Genomic DNA, 5,685 nt, shown 5'->3' with positions numbered 1-5,685 from the left:
GCTGGCCACTATCGTAATGCGATGTACGTTGCAGAACCAGTCTAACTACATGCGGGGCCCTCTTTGGGTTTGTTGATATAGTGATGACGTGCGTGAGAGAATGGGACTGACCGAGACTAGTCGTAATGTTTATATAGTACATAGCACACAATGTTATTTCCCCATACACTCCTCACTTCCTTAGCCCTGGTAGCTCTATTTGCAACTATTTTTACAGGTGAAGGACGAGGTAGGACATGGTCTCACTGGAAATGTCCATTATAAAGACAGAGACCATAAAATAGATTATAAATGATAACGGTTATTGAAAACTTTGAAATATTGGTACGAAAATTATGAATCACTTTCAAATGGCCGACAACTAGCACTGCTTCTCCTTTCGTGTTCACATTTTGGAATTCTGTCATGATCAAGTTCACAAAAAACGGACCAAATGTGTGAAAAAAGGTCCGATTTGTCCAACTTTAAGATGAATGTCTTACTTTGTTTGTACTGTCTTTATCTACATCCCCATACATCCGTGAAGTTCCGGGGTAGAATAGGTCTTCAGCAACCCATGTAGGAGGCGTCTTACGGGATCGGGTGGTCAGGCTCCTTGACTTGGTTGATGCATATGTCATCGTACCCTAATTGTGTGGATCGATGCTCATGATATCACTCACTGGATTATCTATCCAGACTCGATTGTTTACAGACCGCCGTCATATAGCTGGAATATTGCTGAGTGCGGCGTTAAACAGCGAACAAACAAACAAGCAAAAATATCTCCATAAGTACACTATCTTGGGTCAAAGACTTGCTCTTGTTCAAACATTAAATCAGTGGTTCACGTTTTAGCGTTTAGTGTTGCTTAAGTCCAAAAACAAGAGGCGTTGAAAAGATCAAAGTCTAGTTCTCGTTCACATGAACACGTCTGATAACTTCCACAACAATTTCAAAACGTTTCGCTCATTTCATAAATTATTCAGATTCTGTGGGCCAGAAAGGACCCCTGTTACACCCTGTTTTTCGGTCACAGTTTATTATATTATTACGCACGTTAATCAGTTATTCGTCCATCCTAATAATTTGTCATAATATGTGTTAAAGAGCACGACAGTATTAATGTGTACATTCCCATAATATTCTCAGCTCCATGGGGATCACACAATAATAATATTATTCATTAGCTACATCCATATGATAATTGCGTGGTCAATGGACGAATGGAAGAAGTCTGTGTGTGACAGCAACATTCAACCATTCACAATTCGAAAAATGGACATGCACCAATATGGTCCAAATCCACCAGTACTATCATTTTCTTTGTTCACGTGCTTTGGGTTTGTGTCAACAAACAAGATGACGTAGAGACGAGCGCACGACAGACGGATGACGATGCACCGTAATAGCTCTCCAGCGCTGCCAACATTTTGTTCCAAAGCGATCTTATCTCTTCGGGTGTTCAGTATAGGAGTTACAGTGTTTAAATAAACTTATTTCGTGGTCCAGACCCCGTGATGATTTCGGGTTAGAACTGGTCACCCATATGCCATAGGCCTTGAATCAACCTTGTAAGACTGCCAAGTGGTCCAATTCTATAGCCCTAGACTTGCATAAGTCTCTAAGGCAATACTTATTAGTTTAAATCATAATTTCTAGAGTATATGATTGATAAGAACAAGTTGTCTTTATAAGAGATTGTCGCCCTTACTGTCCACTTATCTAGACTTGCCTTTTAGGAGATTGAATTACTACACACCCATGGACTTATCTTTCAGTACAGCCTTGGAGCAAGGCTACTAGAGCCACAACAACCAACTTTACGATAGTTGTAGCAAATATCCTCTAGGAAGAAACCTGGGTTACAACTTATATATGGTTTTGTCTTACAATCTGTGTGGGTCGTACTATGAGAAATAGCCAGGATATATCAGTCCACAAAAGATAAGATGTTATTTTGTCTCCTTGGTCAAGTTGACCATTCAACAATGAAGAGAGTGTATACAGCTAGTGTTTACTGTCTTTCTTTTCGTTGTTTGTGTAAATCTGGCCCGGTTGAACCAAATCAACAAAACCTTCATTTCAATATCTGTTTCACGCACAGGTGGGTTCTTGCTAGACTGGTATTTAGTCCAGTAACACAGATATTGTATTTAAAAATATATATCTAAAAAATAAAAAGAATCAAATCCAAATAGAGCCGAGGACAATCACAATCTACACTTGCCAAATCATTCTAGACATGAGTTGGATTCCTTTTCATTTTTTTCTCTAGGGTCTGGGAGACAGACAAGGTTCTTACCCTGAGATACCCTGTATTCATTAATGGCTGAATGTGCCATCTGTAGAATATATAACTGAAGCGCACGTAAAATATCGTAACCCTGCACGTGCTCTTTATGCACGACTAGTTTTTAGATGCGCGCATCTTGTACAGCAACCGATATTGCGCTATGTTAAAACGGCCTACAGCACTGAATAAACATGTCTAATGTCTAATGAAAGTGGAATAGCACAATAAGATGGGTGGCCGTTTATATCGTGCATAACTACTGCAAATGTACACTGGAGTGCGCCATGGGAAGATGGCCTATTCATGCAGAATAAAGATTCAAAAAGTGACTTATAATACAACTGAAATGGGTATATCGGAGTAAAAGAGGGTGAGTATTAAATACATTGATATACATATATAGAATTTATTCACAAGTAATGTTGGCACAACAAAATATACGATAGAAGCATTGTGAGAACACGACACCCGAATGTATATCACCATGGTAACCGTCGTATTTTACTAAGTGTAGCGATCGTATGTTCGAGTCCTCATAACTCATAACAAAGATACGTAAAGAATGCTCTTCACTGAACACTGAGATACACTCATATGACCTAACAGTCGACTGGGGCTGGTCAGTGTGTAGTGTCGATCCTGTGGTGGTGGGTTCGCCTGGCCCGTGTGTAGTGTCGATCCTGTGGTCGTGGGTTCGCCTGACCAGTGTGTTGTGTGGATCCTGTGGTGGTGGGTTCGCCTGTCCAGTGTGTTGTCGATCATGTGGTGGTGGGTTTGCCTGTCCAGTGTGTTGTGGCGATCCTGCGGTCGTGGGTTCGCCTGACCAGTGTGTTGGGTCGATCCCGTGGTCGTGTGTTCTCCTGGTCAGTGTGTTGTGTCGATCCTGTGGTCGTGGGTTCGCCTGTCCAGTGTGTTTTGTCGATCCCGTGGTGGTTGGTTCGCCTGGCCAGTGTGTTTTGTCGATCCTGTGGTGGTGGGTTCGCCTGGCCAGTGTGTTTTGTCGATCCCGTGGTGGTTGGTTCGCCTGGCCAGTGTGTTTTGTCGATCCTGTGGTGGTGGGTTCGCCTGGCCAGTGTGTTTTGTCGATCCTGTGGTCGTGGGTTCGCCTGGCCAGTTTGTTTTGTCGATCCTGTGGTGGTGGGTTCGCCTGGTCAGTGTGTTGTGTGGACCCTGTGGTGGTGGGTTCGCCTGACCAGTGTGTTTTGTCGATCCTGTGGTGGTGGGTTCGCCTGGCCAGTGTGTTTTGTCGGTCCTGTTGTGGTGGGTTCGCCTGGTCATTGTGTTTTGTCGGTCCTGTTGTGGTGGGTTCGCCTTGCCAGTGTGTTGTGTGGATCCTGTGGTGGTTGGTTCGCCTGGCCAGTTTGTTGTGTCGATCCTGTGGTGGTTGGTTCGCCTGGCCAGTGTGTTGTGTCGATCCTGTGGTGGTTGGTTCGCCTGGCCAGTGTGTTGTGTCGATCCTGTGGTGGTGGGTTCGCCTGGCCTGCGTGAAGCCCATTTCTGGTGGCCCCCGACGTAATATTGATGCAATATTGCTAAAAGCGGCGTAAAACCCAACTCACTCACTCTATTAAACACAATCTTGAGCCAGGAGAATAAATGAAAAAAAAACCACATATTTTTATTTTTCTCCAATTTAAAAAACCAAAATAACTGCAAGATTAACTGCATGTTATAAATACTTAATAAATTAACGTCCATCATGTCCAGTAAAAAAATAATTGAACTGGTAATTTAACTTTTACAAGACTCTCAGGACGCCGCCGAAAAACAGAATGATGACTAATCAAACCCTTTCTCGAAACAAAATTGGGATTGCTTACGTTTCGTTTCAGGTTGTCATATTTCGTTTTATTGTCACTCATTCTTTTGAATGAATCGCGCTGTTTACACTTCCGGTTATGTTAAACGCGAGAGGACAAAATGACGGATTCTCACAAATAATCATCAGAGAAGCATTTAACAACACATTTCAGCGGTAGATTTATATCATTGTACCGCATGCGTTGGAATCTGTTTGTTCTCAGCCATAAGGTAACGTTTTGGTATGGTAGACGCATGCGTAGGGCTTTAAATTAACGAATAAATCGATTAATAGAGTTCTGCTTGTCGTCCCTCCCCCTAAGTGTTTTCATCAGTACATTCAATCAATCATGATGATCAGTACACGTTATTGTCATAATTGGGAGGATATTTAATAGTCACATTGATCTTCAATGTTTTTGTTAAACATTTGTGTGTGCATGCATGTTTTTACTAAAAATTAGATTTTTAAAAAATACGGATTTACTTCAATTTACATTAGAATAGCTTTGGAAATACATTAAGAGATGTAAGATAGCTATTTATTTGGCAACAATGCAGTTTACCAGGCACAACTTCGCCAGCTACCAGTATCTTCACTACTGCGCTATAGCGCTACCGATGTCTTCCTATATATTGTGCACTTGCACTCGTCTTTGCGAGCTGACCCGCCTTGGCAATCCAACACCCCTTTTCAGTCTTAGGGAGCTGACACACCTTGGCAGTCCAGCATCCCTTTTCGATCTAAGGGAACTGACACGCCTGTCCGATCCAACATCCCTTCTCGATCCTTTGGGTTTGTCTGGTAAAGTTTAGAATTATCACTAAATTCTTACCTTTTCATGGTGTGTCCAATAATCCAATGAGGGTAATCATATTAGGGTAATCCATTTTAACATGTTTCATCACTCGACTGGTTTCTCATTTTGATGGACAATGGCAAGCGTGGCTTCCTCAATAAGATGGATGGAGAGGGTGTGATGTCAGTGACAGTACTGACACATGCACAATTCATTGTTTACTACAGTCATGCCCCGCTTATATGGACTTCAGATATCTGGAAACCTCGGTTCCCGGACGATTTTCATTCAGAACGAAATAAGTACTATATAAATTTACCGTATATCAGGAAATTCAGTTTCCGGAACCGGACGGTCATTTTCATACACAAAACACTGAAATGCACACAAAATTGTCTCACTTACCCGGACAATACACTTCCGCTGGTGGTAATCCTTTGATTCGTGAGAAGTCAATTAACCAAGTGTCACATCAGTAAGCATTATGGCACTGAATTTGGACATACCATAGGAAAATCGACAATTGGTGACAGTTCAAACTTCCATGACAGACTTTTTGAAACGTGTTTGAATAAAGATTGAGTCGATGTATCTGTTTGCTTTGTCATCTGTCATGAGTTGCATAATTGAAGGGAAGTAACTCTTCCAGTAAGAAGCTGGTTTCAGTTATACAGAAATTTGTTTATACGGACGAATTGTGAAATGATGCAAGTGTCCGTATAAACGAGGCACGACTGTATTTGCATGAGGTGCTAATGACCCGATAAATGAGCACTATTTACATATTCACATGTGATGGCACTCGTGGTC

At 41.9% G+C, this 5,685-nt stretch overlaps 1 protein-coding gene across 2 annotated transcripts in view; it reads left to right on the top strand.

The window, feature by feature from the left end:
* The first annotated feature begins 4,194 nt into the window (after window positions 1-4,194).
* Window positions 4,195-5,685, top strand: part of LOC139449478 (trafficking protein particle complex subunit 11-like) — a 44,424-nt gene continuing 42,933 nt past the window's right edge. For both annotated transcript variants that reach the window (XM_071230895.1, XM_071230894.1), the window contains exon 1: window positions 4,195-4,306. The gene's annotated coding sequence lies outside the window, so the exon portion shown is untranslated. The remainder of the gene's footprint in view (window positions 4,307-5,685) is intronic.

The sequence above is a fragment of the Haliotis cracherodii genome, unplaced genomic scaffold, assembly GCF_022045235.1.
Source record: "Haliotis cracherodii isolate W230 unplaced genomic scaffold, xgHalCrac1.p SCAF_8, whole genome shotgun sequence".
Classification (NCBI taxonomy): domain Eukaryota; kingdom Metazoa; phylum Mollusca; class Gastropoda; order Lepetellida; family Haliotidae; genus Haliotis; species Haliotis cracherodii.
This window is presented reverse-complemented; position numbering and strand designations above follow the sequence as displayed.